This window comes from Nicotiana tabacum, chromosome 11, assembly GCF_000715075.1.
Source record: "Nicotiana tabacum cultivar K326 chromosome 11, ASM71507v2, whole genome shotgun sequence".
In the NCBI taxonomy this organism is placed as follows: domain Eukaryota; kingdom Viridiplantae; phylum Streptophyta; class Magnoliopsida; order Solanales; family Solanaceae; genus Nicotiana; species Nicotiana tabacum.
Genome location: NC_134090.1, coordinates 60,301,002 through 60,324,345, shown reverse-complemented (window position 1 = coordinate 60,324,345; position 23,344 = coordinate 60,301,002).

Genomic DNA, 23,344 nt, shown 5'->3' with positions numbered 1-23,344 from the left:
GGTCCATTGCCCTGTGCGGACCGCACGAAATGGACTGCGGCCGCACAGGCCTTCACCGCGCACCGCACAAAGCCGACCGTGTACCGCACTGGCCCCCTTCCGCGGTCGCACACAATTTCGTGCGGACCGCACTGGCGGGTTTAATGATCTGCAAATTTCTCTGAACCTGCAACAACTGTGTTTTTAGGTCTAAGGCATCCCGGAACCTACCCGAAACTCACCCGAGCCCTCGGGGCTCCAAACCAAATATACATAAAATCCTCAAAAACATCGTATGGACCTACTCGTGCAATCACATCATCAAAATAACATGTAAAATCATGAATTAAACCTCGAAACTCAACAGATTCATCAAGAACTCTCATCGTTCATAACTCTCCAATCGGAAGTCCAACTCACGTCAAATAAACTTTGTTTTTCACCAAATTTCACAGTTATCTTTCAAATACTATAACAAGTTGGTACCGGGCTCCGGAACCAAAATACGGGCCTGATAACAATGGTTTCAAACATTAATTCTTTTCTTTATTCCTTGGATAATTCAGTAAAATAATTTTTTTCAAAAATTGATTTCTAAGGCTTGGGACCTCGGAATTCATTTTCTAGCATACGACCAAGTCCCATATTTTCCTACGGACCTCCGAGATAGTCAAATTATAGGTCCGGCCCCATCAAATCACGGGTCCGGGTCCGTTTATCCAAAACGTTGATCAAAGTCAAATTTATTCATTTTACAGTCAAAACTTATCATTTTTCACAGATTTTCACATTTAAGCTTTCCAGCTACGCGCCCGGACTGCACACGCAAATTAAGGTGGTGCTAAGGAAGGTTTTAAGGCCTCAGAACGTTGAATTTCATTGCAACACAAGTGATGACCTTTTGGGTCATCACATACTTTAACTACATATATATATCATGTTATAGTATATGCAACTGTGTTCATTATTTGTTTATAACAAAGTTAATGAATTACATTCATTCATCACTAGGTTATAAGTCGATGAATCAGTTATAACATATTAATTGATATAAATTGAGACGTTTTATTTTTAATATTTAAAGATGCATCTGAGTAGGTTATAAGTCGATGAATCAATTTACAAGTCTCTCTCTCTCTCTCTCTCTCTCTCTCTCTCTCTCTCTCTCTCTCTCTCTCTATATATATATATATATATATATAATTATAAACTATAAGCATAATCTTTAAAAAAAATTATATTAACTAGGTAATTACTTTTAATAGATTATAATAGCATGTATGTAAAGGAATTTTTTAAGTTATATTTAAGTATATGAGTAATTTCATACACACGCATAAACTATATTGTAATTGATGATCAATCTTATACATTACTACGTACGAATAATTAATGAATTGATAAACCAATATAATATTATTCTATTAATTGATATAATAATATTCATTATTTGTATTATAACAGAGTTAATGAATTACATTCATTCATCACTAGGTTATAAGTCGATGAATATATGTTAGTGTGTGTATATATATAACACACACTTTGTGCTACTTTAACTACATATATATCATGTTATAGTATATGCTATTGTATTCATTATTTGTATTATAACAGAGTTAATAAATTACATTCATTCATCGATAGGTTATAAGTCATTGAATCGGTTATAACATATTAATTGATATAAATCGAGACGTTTGTTTTTAATATTCAAAGATGCATCTGAGTAGGTTATAAGTCGATGAATTAATTTACAAGTGTATAAATACCTAAAAGAACCCGGACCTGTGTTCCGAGCGCTTCATATTCTTATATATATATATATATTGTCACGACCCCAATCTCCGATCGTGATGGCGCCCAACATGATGCTAGGCAAGCCCGACCAATTCGTCACTCACAATACCTTATGTAGAATTCATTACCGATTAATAGGATTTATTGCCAAATTAACGTAATTATAACTCTATAGCAATAGATAAACAGTACGAAAAATCCATAAAATATCACTATAAATCCCACCGATCTGGTGTCACGAGCCAAGAGCCTCTAATACAAATCTGTGTAGCAACTTATACATAGAGTTGTCTAGAATGCGGAAATAAAGAGGATAAGGGGAGAAATCGGGTCCTTGCGGACGCCATGCAACTACCTCAATGACTCCGGAATAAGCTGAACAGCAGCAGAAGGCTCAAACTATGCCTCCGGGATACCTGTATCTGCACACATGGTGCAGGGAGTAAATTGAGTACTCCAACTCAGTGAGTAATAGCAATAAATAATGACTAACGGAAAGAAAACTCGTAAAACACTACGCAGTTCTATATTAAAACAGTGAGAATATCAAAAGCAGTAACTGAATGAAGAAGTCAGTTAAAAATCCTTTAAGCCAGTATTCATTTCATTTACTCCTAACGATAACCGAATTCATATTTGTATTGTTGTGGTGTGCAACCCGATCCATATAGTAGTCCATATATATATATACTGCTGCGGTGTGCAGCCCGATCCAAGAATAGTCGACTGCGCTCACTGGGGGTGTGCAGACCGGAGGGGCTCCTTCAGCCCAAGCGCTATACTACTGCGGCGTGCAGTCCGACCCATATAATATACTACTGCGGCGTGCAGTCCGATCCATATAATATACTACTGCGACATGCAGCCCGATCCATAGCATATCAAATACGCTCACAATGGGGTTCTCGACCCCTCTCAGTCAATATAGACTTGGCCTCTCGGGCACACTAAGATAAGACGGGGTCCTCAACCCACACATTACTCTCATTAGGATTTAACAATTTCTAAAGCTGGTTCACATTATGTTTATCAGTTAAGAACATGACTGAGGGTATGATTTTGACAAGAAAAGTAAGGTCAACCAATACAAATGCCCCCTAAGGGTTCTACAGACCGGCACAATGCCCCAAACATGGCAACTAGCCCATAATATAATGATATTAATTAAGTCTCTGTCAAAAGTACAGTAGAGTCATCAAACGGGATGGACCGAGTCCAAATCCCCAGTAGTAACAGACCCCGTGCTCATCATACAGCGTGTGTCTCATCTCAACATAGCACCACGTTGTGCAAATCCGGGGTTTCAAACCTTCAGGACATCATTTATAACCATTACTCACCTCAAGCAGGTCGAAATCCTAGCTCGCTACTCCCTTGCCTCGCAAATCAACCTCCTCGAGCGTCGAATCTGATCAAAACCACAAGTAATACGTTACAATAGGATAAGGGAATACAACCCAATCGAAAAGACTCGAAAAATATTGAAAATCACGAAGTTGGCAAAACCCGAGCCCCGGGCTCACTTCTCGAAAAAAAAGAAAATTAATATCACCGGATTCCTTATCTCGCCACGGTTCTATACATATCAAATTTACCAAAATCCGAGCTCAATTGTTCCCTCAAACCCCAAACTTACATTCAAAAAGTCAATCCCTAATTCTTCCCTTTTTAATCAAATTTTCCATAAATTTAAGTGTTGAATCCACAATTAAATGATGTTTCTAGGCCATAGGACTCACCTCCAATTGATTCCCAGTCAAAACCCTCTTTAATCCTCGTCAAAAGCTCTCAAGGTTACTCAAAAATGGAGGAAATGGGTTAGGGTTCGCGGATGAAATATTTTTAACATTCTGCCCGGATCACTGTAGCTAACTCTATGCGATCACATTCAAGCCCCTGCGATCGCATAGACCAAAATCTGCAGCTCCAGAATTAACCCTATGCGATCGCATCCTACCCTCTGCGATCGCATAGCACAATGACTTTAGCCTATGCTATCGCACACCTGCTCCTGCGATCGCATTGAACAAATTTCCACGAAAATCCCGGATTAGCTTTACACTATGCGATCGCAACACCTGCTATGAGATCGCATAGCACAGCCAAACAGCCCCGAAAATCCTTCTATGCGATCGCAGCCCTTGCTATGCGATCGCATAGAGCAAAATTGCTCTGCACTGACTGCTGCATTTCTGCAGCATTTTCCAACTTCAAAAATTCCCGTTAGCCATACGAAATCACCCCGAGGCCCCCGAGACCTCAACCAAAAGTGCCAACCCGTCCTAAAACATCATTCAAACTTGTTCCAATCATCAAAACACCACAAACAACACCAAAACCATCAAATTACATCGGATTCAAGCCTAAATTTCTTAAAAACTTCCGAAATACGCATTTGATCAAAAACCCGACCAACACACTTCCGAATGATTTGAATTTTTGCACACACATTCAAAATCATCTAACATAGCTACTGCAACTCTCGGAATTCCATTCTGATCCCCATATCAAAATCTCACCTACCCACCGGAATTCGCCAAAATACTAACTGCGCCAATTCGAGCCTAATTCCACTCCGGACCTCCAAAATCAATTCCGGTCACACTCCTAAGCCACATATCAACCCCCGAAGCTAACCGAATCACCGAAAATCACATTCGATCCCTCTAACTCAATAGTCAACATCCAGTTGACTTTTCCAAAACAAGCCTTCCTTAAAGAGACTAAGTGTCTCATTTCCTATCAAAACTAATCCGATTCAACTCTAACACACCGAATACCGATAACGAAACATGAAGAAGCATAAAATGGGGAAAACAGGGCAGTAACTCACGTGACGACGGGCCGGGTCATCACATCCTCCCCAACTAAAACAAACGCTCGTCCTCGAGCGGGTCAAGAAACATACTTGGATCCTCAAACAGGTGAGGATATCTGCTCCGCATCTCCCGCTCGGTCTCCCAAATAGCCTCCTCCACGGGCCGACCTCTCCACTGCACCTTCACCGAAGCGATATCCTTTGATCTTAATCTCCGAACCTGACGACCCAAAATAGCCACTGGCTCCACATCGTAGGTCAAATCATCATCCAACTAGACCATGGTGAAGTCTAAACATGAGACGAGTCCCCAACATACTTCCGGAGCATAGAAACATGGAATACCGGATGCACACTCGACAGGCTGGGTGGCAAAGCAAGCTCATAAGCTACTTCCCCAATCCTCTTAAGTACCTCAAAAGGCCCAATGAACCGCGGACTCAACTTGCCTTTCTTCCCAAACCTCATAACACCCTTCATGGGCGAAAGCTTCAGCAAGACCTTCTCACCAACCATATAGGACACATCTCGAACCTTCCGGTCCGCATAACTCTTCTGACGTGACTGAGCTGTATGAAGTCTTTCCTGAATCACCTTCACTTTCTCTAAGGCATCCTGAACCAAGTCTGTTCCCAACATCCTAGCCTCGCCAGGCTCGAACCAACCAACTGGAGATCTACACCGTCTCCTATACAAGGCCTCATACGGAGCCATCTGAATACTCGACTGGTAGCTGTTGTTGTAGGCAAACTTTGCAAGCGGCAGAAACTCATCCCAAGAACCTCCGAAATCAATAACACAGGCGCGCAACATGTCCTCCAGTATCTGAGTAGTGCGCTCGGATTGTCCGTCCGTCTGAGGATGAAATGTTGTGTTTGTGCTCAACTCTACCTAAGTACCCAACTCTCTCTGCACGGCTCTCCAAAACTGCGAAGTAAACTGAGTACCTCTATCTAAGATGATGGAAATCGGAACACCGTGCAACCGAACAATCTCCCGGATATAAATCCCTGCCAACCGCTCTAAAGAATAGGTAGTACACACAGGAATGAAGTGCGCAGACTTGGTCAACCGATCCACAATCACCCAAATAGCATCAAACTTCTTTAAAGTCCGAGGAAGTCTAACCACAAAGTCCATAGTGATCCTTTCCTACTTCTTCATTCTTCTCCACCAATAGTGCTGCCTCAAATCCTGATACATCTTCGCGGCACCCGGATGGATAAAATACCGCGAGCTATGAGCCTCTTCCAGAATCAACGCTCTAAGCCCATCTACATTAAGAACACAAATATGGCCCTGCATCCTCAACACATCATCATCACCGATGGTCACATCTCTGGCATCACCATGTTGAACTTTATCCTTAAGGACAAGCAAATGCGGATCATCATACTTGATGCGATCATATAAGGAAGACCGAGAAACCACACAAGCCAACACCCGACTAGGCTCCGAAATATCCAATCTCACAAACCGATTGGCCAAGGTCTGAAAATCAACTGCAAGGGGTCTCTCCCCAACTGGAATATATGCCAAACTCCCCATACTCACTGCTTTTCGGCTCCAAGCATCGGCCACTACATTGGCCTTTCCCGGATGATACAGAATAGTGATATCATAATCCTTAAGCAACTCCAACCACCTCCGCTGCCTCAAATTAAGATCTTTTTGCTTGAACAGATGTTGAAGACTGCGATGATCAGTGAACACCTCACAAGATACGCCATACAAGTAATGCCTTTAAATCTTCAATGCATGAACTATGGAAGCCAACTCCAAATCATGAACGGGGTAGTTCTTCTCATGGGGCTTCAACTGACGAGAAGCATAAGCAATAACTCTACCCTCCTGCATCAACACACAACCAATCCCAACTCTCAAAGCGTCACAATAGACGGTATAAGAACCTGAAGCTGATGGTAACATCAATACCGGAGTTGTGGTCAAAGCTATCTTGAGCTTCTGAAAGCTCTTCTCGCACTCGTCCGACCATACAAATGGAGCACCTTTCTGCGTCAACTTGGTCAAGGGCGATGCAATGGATGAAAATCCCTGAACAAACCGGCGATAATATCCTGCTAACCCAAGAAAGCTACGAATCTCTGTGGCTGAGGACGGTCTAGGCCAACTCTGTACCGCCTCTATCTTCTTTGGATCAACCTGAACACCCTTGCTGGACACCACGTGATCTAAGAAAGCCACTGAATTGAGCCAAAACTCACACTTGGAGAATTATGCATAAAGCTTCTCCTCTCTCAATCTCTGTAATATCACTCGCAAATGTTGTGTGTGCTCCTCTTAACTATGCAAGTACACCAATATAACATCAATAAAAACAATCATGAACGAATCCAGATATGGCCGAAATACATTGTTCATCAAATGCATGAACGTGGCTGGGGCATTAGTCAGCCCAAAGGACATAACAAGAAACTCATAGTGCCCATATCTAGTCCTGAAAGCAGTCTTCATAATATCTGAATCCCTGATCTTCAACTGGTGATAGTCTGAACGAAGATCAATCTTGGAGAATACCTTTGCCCCCTGAAGCTGGTCAAATAAATCATCGATACGGGGCAGGGGATACTTGTTCTTCACTGTTACTTTGTTCAATTGCCTGTAGTCAATGCACATTCTCATTGTGCCATCCTTCTTTTTCACAAATAGAACCGGTGCACCCTACGGTGACACACTAGGCCGAATGAACCCCTTACCCAGGAGTTCCGGAAGCTGATCCTTTAGTTCTTTCAACTCTGCCGGTGCCATACGATATGGAGGAATGGAATGGGCTGAGTGCCCGACACCAGGTCAATACCAAAATCAATGTCCCTGTCTGGTGGCATGCCCGGCAGGTCTGCAGGGAACACATTGGGAAACTCCCTCACCACTGGAATCAAATCAATGCTAGGAGTCTCAGCTCCAACATCCTCACAAGAGCCAAATATGATAGACAACCTTTCACAACCATACGCTGGGCCTTTAGAAAAGAAATCACCCTGCTAGGCACATAGTCAGTCACGCCACGCCACTCGATCCTCGGAACACTCGGTATAGCCAAAGTGACTGTCTTAGCATGATAGTCAAGAATAGCATGACACGGAGATAGCCAATCCATGCCTAGAATAACATCAAAGTCCACTATGCTCAACAACAATAAATCAACTCGGGTCTCCAGACCCCCAATAGTCACCAAACACGACCGATATACATGGTCTACAACAATGGTATCACCCATCGGGTTAGATACATGAACAGGTAAGGCAAGACATCCTCGGGTCGTACCCAAATGATAAGCAAAATATGAAGACACATAGGAATAGGTGGAACCGGGATCAAATAATGCAAAGGCATCTCTGTGGCAGACTAAAACAATACCTGTAATGACAGCATCCGAAGCAATGGTGTCGGGTCTGCCTGGGAGTGCATAGAAACGGGCCTGACCGCCCCTGATCGACCTCTCCCTCTAGGGCGACCCCTGGCTGCCTGACCTCCACCCCTAGCTGGCTGGGCGGGTGGTAAAGTAACTGGAGCAGAAGTCGAGGGCTGGCCCCTCTGCTGAGATGAGCTAGCAGCACGGCGAGGACACTCCCTCCGCATATGCCCGAACTCTCCACACTCATAGTAACTCCCGGGTGCTGGGAACTAGGACTGAAGGGAACCCCTCGTGCCAGAGTGGCTAGCTGATGCACTCGGCCTGGAAGAACCCTGAGCAGATGGAACACGAGACGAACTCTGTGCTGGAAGAGCGCTGAGAGATGTCTGACTCTGCTGAGAACCCTGATAACCACGACCAGAAGATCCACCTCGGTACTTGGGTCGAGCTGACTGAGCAGGCCTAAAAGAATGACCCCGACCCTGCTAGAACTGGCCCCTCGAAGGAGCGCCACTAAAACTTCCAGAACCTTGAGGCCTCTTGGCCTCCCTCTCCTCTCTTTCCTGACGGCGAGCCGTCTCAATATCACGAGCAATATCAACTGCATCCTAGAAGGAAATACCCAGAACTCTCTCTCGAGTCATCAGAATACGAAGGTGATAATTAAGACCATCCACGAACCTCTTAATCCTCTCCCGATCAGTCGGAACTATCCATGAGGCATAACGAGCCAACTTAGAAAATCTCGCCTCATACTGAGACACAGTCATATCTCCCTAGTGAAGCCACTCAAACTGTCTACGCAGCTCCTCCCTCTAAGACTGCGGTATCCACTTTTCCAAGAAGAGAGTGGAGAAATCCTGCCAAGTCAAAGATGCTGCACTTGCCGGCCTATGCCGCTCATACACCTCCCACCAAGTGAAGGCCGCTCCAGTACTCTGAAATGTAGTAAAAGCCACACCGTTGGACTCAAGAATCCCTGCTGTCCGAAGCATACGCTGACACTTATCGAGAAAACCCTGGGCATCCTCGCCCTGAGCACCACTAAAAGGAGGCTGAAGTCTACTGAACCTCTCGAGACGACGCTGCTCATCGTCTGGCATAACTGGAACCCTGTACTCCTGAATGGGTACCACTGGCTGAGCTGGAGGTGCCTCTGGAGTTTGTAACCCCTGCACTACCTGCTCAGGCGTGCGAGCAGCAGGGGTCTGATTGTCTCCCCTGGCCTGTGAAATAGCTGATGTTGTGGTGGCTGAAACTGCCTGAGCCAGGCCTATGCAAACTGTCAAGATCTGGGCCAATGTCTCCTGGAGACCCGGTATCACAATTGGCACAGCTGGTGCCTGCATTGGTGCTGCTGGAGCCTGGTTCTAAGCTGGGGCAATTAAAGGATCCACAGGTGCTGCCCCTGCTGCTCTGCCTCTACCACGACCACGATCGCGTCCACGGCCTCTAGTAGCCTCCGTAGGTGGTACTGGTGGTCGACCGGCATGTCCAATAGCTCGAGTCCTCACCATCTGTGAGAGAATGGAATAAAGAGAAATTTAGTATTCGGATCGACAAGTTCGCACGACAAGAATTTCAAGAATGTGGAATTTCCCTAGCAGGTTCTGTAGCCTCCCGAGGATAAGTACAGATGTCTCTGTACCGATCCGCGAGACTCTACTAAACCGACTCAAGACTCGCAAGACCTAGTAACCTAGGCTTTGATACCAACTTGTCACGACCCCAATCTCTGGTCGTGATGGTGCCCAACACGATGCTAGGAAATCCCGACCAATTCGTCACTCACAATCCCTTATGTAGAATTCATTACCGATTAATATGATTTATTGCCAAATTAACGTGATTATAACTCTGTAGCAATAGATAAATAGTACGGAAAATTCATAAAATATCACTATAAATCCCACCGATCTGGTGTCACGAGCCGAGAGCCTCTAATACAAATCTGTGTAGCAACCTATACATAGAGTTGTCTAGAATGCGGAAATAAAGAGGATAAGGGGAGAAATCGGGTCCTGCGGATGCCATGCAACTACCTCGATGACTCCGGAATAGGCTGAACAGCAACAGAAGGCTCAAACTATACCTCCGAGATACCTGTATCTGCACACATGGTGCAGGGAGTAAAGTGAGTACTCCAACTCAGTGAGTAATAGCAATAAATAAGGACTGACGGAAAGAAAACTCGTAAAACACTACGCAGTTCTATATTAAAATAGTGAGAATATCAAAAACAACAACTGAATGAAGAAGTCAGTTAAAAATCCTTTAAGCCAGTATTCATTTCATTTACTCCTCACGATAACCGAATTCATATTTGTATTGATGCGGCATGCAGCCCGATCCATATAGTATAAAGTCCTTTAAGCCAGTATTCATTTCATTTACTACTCATAATAACCGAATTCATATTCCAAGAATAGTCGACTGCGCTTACTGGGGGTGTGCAGACTCCGGAGGGGCTCCTTCAGCCCAAGCGCTATACTACTGCGGCATGCAGTTCGACCCATATAATATACTACTGCGGCGTGCAGTCCGATCCATATAATATACTACTACGACGTGCAATCCGATCCATAGCATATCAAATACCCTCACAATGGGGTTCTCGACCGCTCTCAGTCAATATAGACTTGGCCTCTCGGGCACACTAAGATAAGACGGGGTCCTCAACCCACACGTTACTCTCATTAGGATTTAACAATTTCTAAAGCTGGTTCACATTATGTTTACCAGTTAAGAACATGACTGAGGGTATGATTTTGACAAGAAAAGTGAGGTCAACCAATACAAATGCCCCCTAAGGGTTCTACAGATCGGCACAAGGCCCCAAACATGGTAACTAGCCCATAATATAATGATATTAATTAAGTCTCGGTCAAAAGTACAGTAGAGTCATCAAACGGGATGGACCGAGTCCAAATCCCCAGTAGTAACAGACCCCACGCTCATCATACAGCGTGTGTCTCATCTCAACATAGCACCACGTTGTGCAAATCCGGGGTTTCAAACCTTCAGGACATCATTTATAACCATTACTCACCTCAAGCAGGTCGAAATCCTAGCTCGCTACTCCCTTGCCTCGCAAATCAACCTCCTCGAGCGTCGAATCTGATCAAAACCACAAGTAATACGTTACAATAGGATAAGGGAATACAACCCAATCGAAAAGACTCGAAAAATATTGAAAATCACGAAGTTGGCAAAACCCGAGCCCCGGGCTCACTTCTCGAAAAAAAAGAAAATTAATATCACCGGATTCCTTATCTCGCCACGGTTCTATACATATCAAATTTACCAAAATCCGAGCTCAATTGTTCCCTCAAACCCCAAACTTACATTCAAAAAGTCAATCCCTAATTCTTCCCTTTTTAATCAAATTTTCCATAAATTTAAGTGTTGAATCCACAATTAAATGATGTTTCTAGGCCATAGGACTCACCTCCAATTGATTCCCAGTCAAAACCCTTTTTAATCCTCGTCAAAATCTCTCAAGGTTACTCAAAAATGGAGGAAATGGGTTTGGGTTCGCGGATGAAATATTTTTAACATTCTGTCTGGATCACTGTAGCTAACTTTATGCAATCGCATTCAAGCCCGTACAATCGCATAGACCAAAATTTGCAGCTCCAGAATTAACCCTATGCGATCGCATCCTATCCTCTGCGATCGCATAGCACAATGACTTTAGCCTATGCGATCGCACACCTGCTCCTGCGATCGCATTGAACAAATTTCCACGAAAATCCCGGATTAGCTTTACACTGTGCGATCGCAACACCTGCTATGCGATCGCATAGCACAACCAAACAGCCCCAAAAATCCTTCTATGCGATCGCAGCCCTTGCTATGTGATCGCATAGAGCAAAATTGCTCTGCACTGACTGCTGCATTTCTGCAGCATTTTCCAACTTCAAAAATTCCCATTAGCCATCCGAAATCACCCCGAGGCCCCCGGTACCTCAACCAAAAGTGTCAACCCATCCTAAAACATCATTCAAACTTGTTCCAATCATCAAAACATCACAAACAACACCAAAACCATCAAATTACATCGGATTCAAGCCTAAATTTCTTAAAAACTTCCGAAATACGCATTTGATCAAAAACCCGACAAACACATTTCTGAATGATCTGAATGTTTGCACACACATCCAAAATCATCTAACGAAGCTACTGCAACTCTCGGAATTCCATTCCGACCCCCGTATCAAAATCTCACCTACCCACCAGAATTCGCCGAAATACTAACTTTGCCAATTCGAGCCTAATTCCACTCCGGACCTCCAAAATCAATTCTGATCACACTCCTAAGCCACATATCAACCCCCGAAGCTAATCGAATCACCGAAAATCACATCCGAGCCCTCTAACTCAATAGTCAACATCCAGTTGACTTTTCCAAAACAAGCCTTCCTTAAAGAGACTAAGTGTCTCATTTCCTATCAAAACCAATCCGATTCAACTCTAACATACTGAATACCGATAACGAAACATGAAGAAGCATAAAATGGGGGAAACAGGGCAGTAACTCACGTGACGACAGGCTGGGTCGTCACACACACACACACACACACACACACATACACACACACATAAACTATAAGCATAATCTTTAAAAAAAATTATATTAACTAGGTAATTACTTTTAATAGATTATAATAGCATGTATGTAAAGGAATTTTTTAAGTTATATTTAAGTATATGAGTAATTTCATACACACGCATAAACTATATTGTAATTGATGATCAATCTTATACATTACTACGTACGAATAATTAATGAATTGATAAACCAATATAATATTATTCTATGAATTGTATATATATGTATACACACACTCATACACACACATAGACACTTCACTGTAATACTATAACGTATATATAACTTGTTATAGTATATGTTAGTGTGTGTATATATATAACACACACTTTGTGCTACTTTAACTACATATATATCATGTTATAGTATATGCTACTGTATTCATTATTTGTATTATAACAGAGTTAATGAATTACATTCATTCATCACTAGGTTATAAGTCGATGAATCAGTTATAACATATTAATTGATATAAGTCGAGACATTTTGTTTTTAATATTCAAAGATGCATCTGAGTAGGTTATAAGTCGATGAATCAATTTACAAATGTATCATTATATCAATTAATTTGTTATGATTGATCCATCGACTTATAACCTAGTGATGAATGAATATAATTCATTAACTCTGTCATCCTAATTAGTATATATAATTTTTCATCAAATATATCTGTGTGTAAATTGATTCATCGACTTATAACCTACTCAGATGCATCGTTGAATATTAAAAACAAAACGTCTCGACTTATATCAATTAATCTGTTATAATTGATTCATCGACTTATAACCTAGTGATGAATGAATGTAATTCATTAACTCTGTTACAATACAAATAATGAATACAATATCATGTACTATAACCTACTCAGATGCATCGTTGAATATTAAAAACAAAACGTCTTTATATATATATATATATATATATATATATATATATATATATATATATATATATATATATATATATATATATATATATATATATATATATATATATAACACGCTTCGTTGTACTACTTTAACTACATATATAGCATGTTAGAGTATATTTTAGTGTATTCATCCCTTGTATTACAAAAGTGTTAACGGATTACATTTATATTATTTAGATAGTAAATACAAAAGTGATTTTAATTTTGACCAATGTTGACCTGAAAAGAGACCAACTTTGGTCGCTAATTATCCAGAATTAAAAAATAGCGACCAATTTTAAATAAGATTTATTTATATTTTATAAAATATTTTAAATAATAATATAATTATTAAACGTTAGAACTGAGTCCCAAAATAGTGACCAAAGTTGGTCGCTACTTGCTTCCCCTTTCATAACCGACCAACTTTGGTCGCTAACTTTGAATTATATTTATTTATATTTTATAATTTTTTTTAAATAATAATATAATTATTAAAATTTTATAACTGGGTCCCAGATTAGCGACCAAAGTTGGTCTCTATCTGCTTCCCCTTTCGTAAACGACCAACTTTGGTCGCTAATTTTAAATTATATTTATTTATATTTTATAATTTATTTTAAATAATAATATAATTATTAAAATTTTATAGGTGGGTCCCACTTTAGCGACCAATGTTGGTCGCTAATTTTAGTATTTCTTTGACCAAGCAAGTCTAACCAGTCCGGTCAATATTTTGACTACATTATCGACCAAAAAGCGACCAACCTTGGTCGCTAATATTTTTAGAATAATTATTTAATTATTTTCTTCAATTTAGCGACCAACTTTAGTCGCTTTTCTTGACAGACCAATTTTGGTCGCTTTTTTCCGGATTTCTAGTAGTAATGACAATCCAACCAAACACTCCTCAGTTTGGATAAAGACGTTCCTCCAATTTGCTAGTCCGTGATATTCATTTAACTTTAAATCCTCTAAGCCACTGCAACTTTCACATACAGCTCGAATAAAGTGCTCGCTATCAAAAGTGCCTTAGAGAGGTGTAACACTCTCAAAGACGAAAATTGTATGCCATTATTATGGGGCAATTCAAGCTTAAATCCCTGTAAATTAAGAACATTTAATTCTTTTGCAGCAAAGATTGCTTCAGGCAAAGTCATGTTGTAACGAATCGTCAGGTGTATCAACACTTAAAATCAACTCTTTGATGTTAAGCGATACAAGTGTATTAATCCAGCCATGAATATAAGAACTCCAATGACAAGACGGGAATGTTAACAAGAACTTTTGTATAGAAATCTTTTGATTCTGCCGATTTGCCAGAATACTTGATCCACAACATTCACAAGCTCCAGTATCCATTGGTCATCATCCCCTTGATGATAGAAAAATTTTAAACCAAAATTTAGGTAGGAGAGGGAACTCCAAGCACTATTCAAAGACTTGGACAATGTACTCAATTGTGCAACATCTTTAGCAAGAAAGGAAGATAGAATTTTCTGCAAAACTGGCACTGGCAATTTGGATATGTGATCCACTGCTGGATACGTTATCAAAAACTTTATCATCTCTCTCTTTCGACACACAATTTGTGGCGACCTACACGCTTTCAGAATATATATCCTTTATGTAACCCTAGACGCAGCAGCCTTAACCAATTTTGACGATGGATTTAACAAGTACTACAAAAACCAAACACCAAAAGGAAAAGTTAGGAAAAGAATATTAGTTTGTCTTAGGTTGGGAAAAGTTATAAAAGAAAAATTTTCTTTCTCAATCATATATTTAACAGGTAAATGCTACTTCTTCTTTTAGCAGGTGAATTTAGGCAATGAATACTTTCCTTTATTTATTTACTAGGGAATAGGTCGTGAAAAATATAATTAGAAGCAGTCCTATAAATAATAGTTGATTACCTATGTTTGAAGAAACACGATACAAAAATTGGAGCTTGCATAGATACATTTTACACTATCAAAATTCTTTCGAAAAAGAAGAAATAGGAAAAAATTTAAGCAAAATATCTTTAAAATATGTGTATACATATATCTTTGGGCGGGGAAGAGGTAAATACATGATTCTCTTAGTCTAATATATATCAAGGGCCTATCTAAAAAGTATTTTATTTTGTTTCTTTCACTAGATAAATTACTTTTAATTGTAAAAAAAATTCTTTTCAAATTTAGAAAAGAAAAAAAACATGAAATGAGAAGTAAAGAGACGTTCTCACGTTGCATCCCTAAGAAAAAATGAAAAAAATAAAGACACATAAAGAAAGAGGGGAAAGTGGCAATGCAAGTTGTTGCGTCTGTCCATTAAATTGTAGATCACCTTTGTTGCGGAAGCCAAATGTATATAGTGTGAACAAGTCACAACTACTATACCAAAAATTATGACAGCCACCAAATAATAAATAAGATAATAAAACAACAATAAAGGGAACACCAGAATTTACGAGGTTCGGCTAATTTTGCCTACTCCTCGGACACAACCAATATTTTATTTCACTCCAAAAATACAAGTGAAATAATACTAAAGAGAGAAGATACAAATGCCTTAAACAGATGAGAAGGCAAATGAGAGGTGTGTTTAAATCCTAAACATTAAGCCTTCTTTTATAGGGGGAAAATCCCCCCAACTATTGCTAACCCACCGATGTGGGAATCTGAAATTTTGACATTTCAACAAATCTCCACCTTGGCAAAAATTCCACGTCTTCAATTTTCTCTCTATAACAAATTTTGGTTGTGTCTTCATCTTCAATCTTCAGTGTTCAACAATGTTGATCAAATCCAAACAATGTTGAAACTTGACCGCAATCATCACCTTTGTCAGCATATCAGCAGGATTCTCTGTAGTATGAATTTTCTTCACCGTGACTCCACCTTCTTCTATGATTTCTCGTACGAAATGATACCGAACATCAATGTGCTTCGTCCTTGCATGACAAACTTGGTTCTTCGCTAATTGAATAGCATTTTGACTATCACAAAAAATTGTGATACCTTTTTGTTCAACACCAAGCTCCTTTAGCAATCCTTGAAGCCAAATTGCCTCTTTCACAGCATTTGTAATAGCCATGTACTCTGCCTCTGTTGTAGACAAAGCAACTGTTGACTGCAAAGTAGACTTCCAACTAACTGGTGCCTTTGCAAAAGTAAACACATAACCAGTAGTTGATCTTCGTTTGTCCATATCACCCGCAAAATCTGAGTCACAATATCCAACTACAAACTGATTGTTTTCCTGCTCAAAAACTAACCCGACATCTACAGTATTATGAATATACCGTAGAATCCACTTCACAGCTTGCCAATGCTCCTTCCCTGGATTGTGCATATATCTGCTAATAACTCCAACAGCTTGTGAAATGTCAGGCCTTGTGCAAACCATTGCATACATCAAGCTACCAACAGCATTTGCGTATGGTACCTTTGACATATACTCTCGTTCAGCTTCATCCATTGGCGACATAGTAGTACTTAGCTTAAAATGGGGAGCAAGTGGAGTACTAACTGGCTTAGTCTTGTCATCTATGCCAAAACGTTGTAGTACTCTCTTCAAATATTCTTTCTGAGATAAACAGAGTTTCTTTGAACGTCTATCTCTAATTATCTCCATGCCAAGAATTTTCTTTGCCTCACCCAGATCCTTCATCTCGAACTCCTTCTTCAGTTGAATCTTCAACTTATCAATTTCTTCCGAATTCTTGGAAGCTATCAACATATCATCAACATATAGGAGAAGATATACAAAGGAACCATCTTTAAGCTTGTGCAAATACACACAATGATCGTATTTGCTTCTCTTGTACCCTTGCCGCAACATAAACTCGTCAAATCGCTTGTACCATTGTCTAGAAGATTGTTTCAATCCGTACAATGATTTTTCAAGTTTGCACACCATATTTTCTTTTCCAGCAACTTTGAATCCTTCTGGCTGAGTCATGTAGATTTCCTCCTCCAAGTTTCCATGTAAAAACGCAGTTTTTACATCCATCTGAACTAGTTCCAAATCCAATTGTGCTACCAAAGCCAACATAATTCTAATGGAGGAATGTTTTACAACTGGAGAAAACACTTCATTGTAATCAATTCCCTCCTTTTGAGCATATCCTTTGGCCACCAATCTTGCTTTGTAGCGAACATTTACTTGGTTAGGAAATCCTTCTTTCTTTGCAAATACCCATTTGCACCCAATTGCTTTCTTTCCCTTCGGGAGATTGGCCAATCTCCATGTATGATTCTGATGAAGGGACTGTATTTCATCATTCATGGCAATCCTCCACTTATCTTCTTCTGAACTTTGGACAGCGTCTTTATAAGTGGTAGGAACATCATCAGCTACAATTGAGGTTGCACAAGCAACCGTCTCTATGAGACGAACAGGTTTCGTTATTGTTCTTTTTGGCCTGCTGGTTGCTATTGATTCAAGTTGTTGTTGAGGTTCCTGAGTTGGAATCTCCTCTACTGGCTCACCTTCCAGAGGGTAATCTTCATTTGTTTCCTCCTCTGCTTCTTGTGTAGGAAAAATAAATTTTCCCTCAAACTCCACCTGCTTAGAAGCACTTTTATTTTGTTTGGTGTCTTCTGTTACCTTATTTACCATAGCATATTCATCAAAGGTAACATCTCTGTTGAATATTACTTTCTTTGTCATAGGACACCATAAGCAATATCCTTTGACTCCAGAAGTAATTCCCATAAAAATAGCCTTCTTTTCCCTTGGATCCAATTTTGACTCCGTCACATGATAATATGCAGTTGAGCCAAACACGTGCAAAGAGTTATAATCTACAGCAGGTTTTCCATACCATTTTTCAAATGGTGTCTTGCCATCAATAGCAGCAGATGGTAGACGATTAATGAGGTGACATGCATATGTAATTGCCTCAGCCCAAAATTCTTTGCCCAAGCCAGCATTGGACAACATACACTGTACCTTCTCCAGCAAGGTCCGGTTCATACGTTCTGCCACTCCATTTTGTTGTGGTGTATGTCTAACAGTGAAGTGTCGGACGATGCCATCATTTTCACAGATCTTATTGAAATGATCATTTTTGTATTCACCTCCATTGTCTGTGCGAATACACTTGATCCTCTTGCCTGTTTGATTCTCCACCATCGTCTTCCATTTGAGAAAAATTCCCAACACTTCATCTTTGCTCTTCATTGTATACACCCATACTCTTCGGGAAAAATCATCAACAAAGGTTACAAAATAGTGCTTCTCACCCAATGAAGGTGTTTTGGAAGGACCCCAAACATCAGAGTGTACATAATCCAAAATGCCTTTAGTATTATGGATCGTTGTACCAAATTTAACCCTTGTCTGTTTTCCTTTAACACAATGCTCACAAAATTCCAAGTTGCAAGTCTTTACTCCTTTTAACAATCCTTGATCTGATAGAGTTTTCAAGGATTTTCCTCCAGCATGTCCCAAGCGCATGTGCCATAGCTTGGTTGCTTCTGCCTCTTTGTCATCACTGGATGTCACTGTCGCTGTCCCAATAACTGTACTGCCACGATAGCGGTACATATTATTATTCTTCCGATTAGCCTTCATTACCACTAGTGCACTGGAGCATACTCTCATCACTCCATTTTCTGCAATGATTTTGAACCCTTTTGATTCCAGGGCTCCCACAGAGATGAGATTCTTCTTCAAATCCGGTACATATCGAACATCTGTTAATGTTCTGATCATTCCATCATGGTTCCTTAATCGTATTGAACCAATGCCATATGAGGTAAGAGGGCTGTTATCCGCTGTGTGGATGACTCCATATTCTCCTTCTTGAAATTCCACAAACCAGTCCCTGTTGGGACACATATGATGGCTACAAGCCGAGTCCATCAACCATATGTCTGATGATGTTGATGACTCTGTTGTAACTAATGAGAAGTCTGAATCATCACAACCAGCTACATTTGAATCCATAATGGCATTTCCATTATTATATTTGGCCTTATTCTTCAACTTCGGACAGTCTTTCTTCCAGTGTCCTTTTTCTCGACAAAAGGCACATTCATCTTTGCTGGGTCTGGATCTTGACTTGGATCTTCCCTTCTTTGTCCTCGTTTGATTTTGAGGACGACCTCTTACAAACAGTGCTTCTCCTTCTCCGCCCTTCTATTTTTCTCGCTTTCTTTGTTCATAGCTGTACAAAGCTGAACAAACTTCTCTGAGAGAAACTTCGTCATTTCCATGGAGTAGAGTAGTTTCAAGGTGCCCGTACTCATCAGGAAGTGACGCCAACAACATCAAGGCCAAGTCACCATCATCATAAGTTGTATCCATCTTTTGCAAATATGTGACCAACTTATTGAAACTGGTGATATGTTCATTCATCGTGGTACCAGGAACATAGGTGAAGTGAAACAGTCTCTTCTTCATGTACAATTTATTTTGACTGTTTTTCTTCAAAAATTTATCCTCCAGTGCTTTCCATAATTTACTTGCAGAAGTTTCCTTTGTGTATGGATATTTCTTCTCTCTAGCAAGGTAGGATCGAATGGTACCGCAAGCAACACGGTTAATAATTCTCCAATCTTCTTCTCCAATAACATCTGGTTTCTTTTCTTCAATGGCCAGATCTAGCCCTTGTTGAAAAAGGACATCTAGAACCTCGCCTTGCCACATCCCAAAATGTCCGGACCCGTCAAAAATTTCTACCGCAAATTTCGCATTTGACACAATTCTTGTCATAAGCGAAGATGCCAATGATGACGTATTGTTGACACTTGATGTAGATTCTTCTTTTTTATTGTCTCTCATATTTGACACAAATATTATTTAATAGCTGACGACACAAATCAAGATTATTTCCTTTCTGATGTAGAAGATCAGACTAAGCTGCAACTACAGAGCATACTCAGACAGAACCTTGACTCAGTTACCAAGATAAATCTTTTCTGATATGGAAGATCAGACTATGCTGCAACCACAGAGCATACTTAGACAGTACCTTGGCTCTGATACCAATTGTTGCGGAAGCCAAATGTATATAGTGTGAATAAGTCACAACTACTATACCAAAAATTATGACAGCCACCAAATAATAAATAAGATAATAAAACAACAATAAAGGGAACACCAGAATTTACGAGGTTCGGCTAATTTTGCCTACTCCTCGGACACAACCAATATTTTATTTCACTCCAAAAATACAAGTGAAATAATACTAAAGAGAGAAGATACAAATGCCTTAAACAGATGAGAAGGCAAATGAGAGGTGTGTTTAAATCCTAAACATTAAGCCTTCTTTTATAGGGGGAAAATACCCCCAACTATTGCTAACCCACCGATGTGGGAATCTGAAATTTTGACATTTCAACAACCTTCTTCAACTTCCAGTCAGCGGCGGATCTAATGAAGTATCACCTGGTTCAATTGAACCCATAACTTTAAAAATATAATAGGTTTAATGCTAAAGCCTTTAAAAGTTAAACCCATAAAATTTAAATTTTGGATCCGCTTCTAGTTCCATACCACTATGAAAGCTTCCCCCGTTAAAACCTCACCATTGAACAACTACAACTGAGATTCTAGCAAATATCACAAAGTTGTTTTTTCCCTATCTCTATTTCATTAGAAACAAAGAATAAAAAGAGGGATATGTGAATATCCGCTATAATTGTTTGAGGGATTAAAAGTGGAAGAGAAAACAACTGAAGTTGCCGTCACTACAAAATGCAATAATTTTCACAAACCAAGCAAGATTTGGGCACCCACACACCATTATAAATCAGATTTAGGCACCCCTTTTAGTATTTCTCATCCGATTTGATTGAACTACTAGGGTTGTTTTATTTTCTATTACAGAGGTGTGATACGGAAGAAAAAATTATGGTGGTCATCGGTGGTCTCCACGCCGGTGATGGTTCGAATTTTTTGGTGTGTTCTTTGCCATTGATGGTTCGAAGGTTTCAGCTATAATCAGTGATGAATTTTGTGAGTGTTATTGTGTTAAAACAAAATCAGAAAACTGTTAGAAGAATAAAGAAATGTATAAAATAGTAAAGAATCAGAAATATTCCGAGTCCACAATTTTCTTGTGCGTCCTTAAGGAATTTAACCCCCTCACACGTTGCCAAGATAATGGATTAAATCCTCCCAGGATAAAAAAGAATAAACCTTCCTGCAACAGTGGCAATACAAATTGCAGGATACCAACGAACTCAAAGAACGGAGCAAAATCACACTTACGAATTTGAGAGAGAGAGACTGCGAATTAGGATGCAGTATATTCAGAAAGAAAGAAGTTCTAGAGTATTTTTCATATCTAGAAGATGCAGCCTTGCCTCAGAATTTATAGCAAATATCAGAAGAGGTGTCTGGAAAGGTGCCTTTTCAGAAAATACGCGGCCTGCCGCGGTGCTACCGCAATCGCGGCATAACCGCGGCCAGAGAGGCTCTATGAATCTGACTGCCGCGATTCTACCGCGGTCGCGGAAGAACCTCGACCAGCGAGGCCCTCTGAACTTTCAGCAGGGTTCTGGCGTATTTTCAGCAGTGATTTGGCATTTAATTAATTATTAAATAATTAAATAAATTTTTTCCAAAAAATAATCTTATCGATCATTTGACAAATTCAAATCCAAAGCCGAAGCCGAGCCGAGCGAGCGACGACGACGGCACAAGGGTTCATTCGCTTCAACTCCTTTTAAGAGCTTTAAGAAGTGAATCTATATATAAGCACACAAATGTGATTGTCCATTACCAATGAGGGACAAAGTGCAAGACAAAAGTTCACTTCTTCAAATTTTCATTTTCCCTCCATTTTATTTCCCTCCATTCCAATTCACACTTCTTCTACTTTAAAGCCCAATGGCTTAAAGTCCAACAATCCCCCACATGAATGGGAATGGCTGTATCAAGAAAGATCATAGATGAAAGCTATGTGATTTTGCAAGTAAGGATTAATTGCATCTGGATAAGTAGGTTTCCCTTTGAACTTTCCGTAGTGAACATATGTCGGATATACTCGGTCAATCGGTAGATTTGATATCTTTGAACTGTCGAACTTTAGTGTATACCTAGACAACCATATGACACACAACCAACCCTGAACCCTTTTTTGGTTCTCATTGTTGTGTTCGTTTTAGCCACGAACACCGCCTGGTTTCATAAGTGCGTAGAGAATTGGCCTTACAGAATTCTCATTGAAGCGGCTTCCACTTCACACTTACATAGGTGATTCCTAAACGTGTAATCCTTTAGATTGACACTATTTGATAAATACCTCATCAAACTTAGGTAATCATTAAAGAACGTGTAAAGTTCTATCCTTGTTACTGAACATTGTCTTCATCACGGGAATGGACCAAAGTTTTTATTTTGACAATGTTGAACCGGTCAACCATAACTTTGTTTGAGCTCCTTGAACCTAGATCTCGGAACAACCAAAATTCTAGGTCGAGTTACCGCCATGTTGACTTGTCCTCGGCCATGTTGACCGCGGCCAGCGAGGCCCTCTGAACTTTCAACAGGGTTCTGGCGTATTTTCAGCAGTGATTTGGCATTTAATTAATTATTAAATAATTAAATAAATTTTGTCCAAAAAATAATCTTATCGATCATTTGACAAATCCGAAGCCGAAGCCGAAGCCGAAGCCGAAGCCGAGCGAGCGAGCGACGACGGCGCGAGGGTTCATTCGCTTCAACTCCTTTTAAGAGCTTTAAGAAGTGAATCTATATATAAGCACACAAATGTGATTGTCCCTCACCAATGAGGGACAAAGTGCAAGACAAAAGTTCACTTCTTCAAATTTTCATTTTCCCTCTATTTTATTTCCCTCCATTTCCAATTCATACTTCTTCTACTTTAAAGCCCAATGGCTTAAAGTC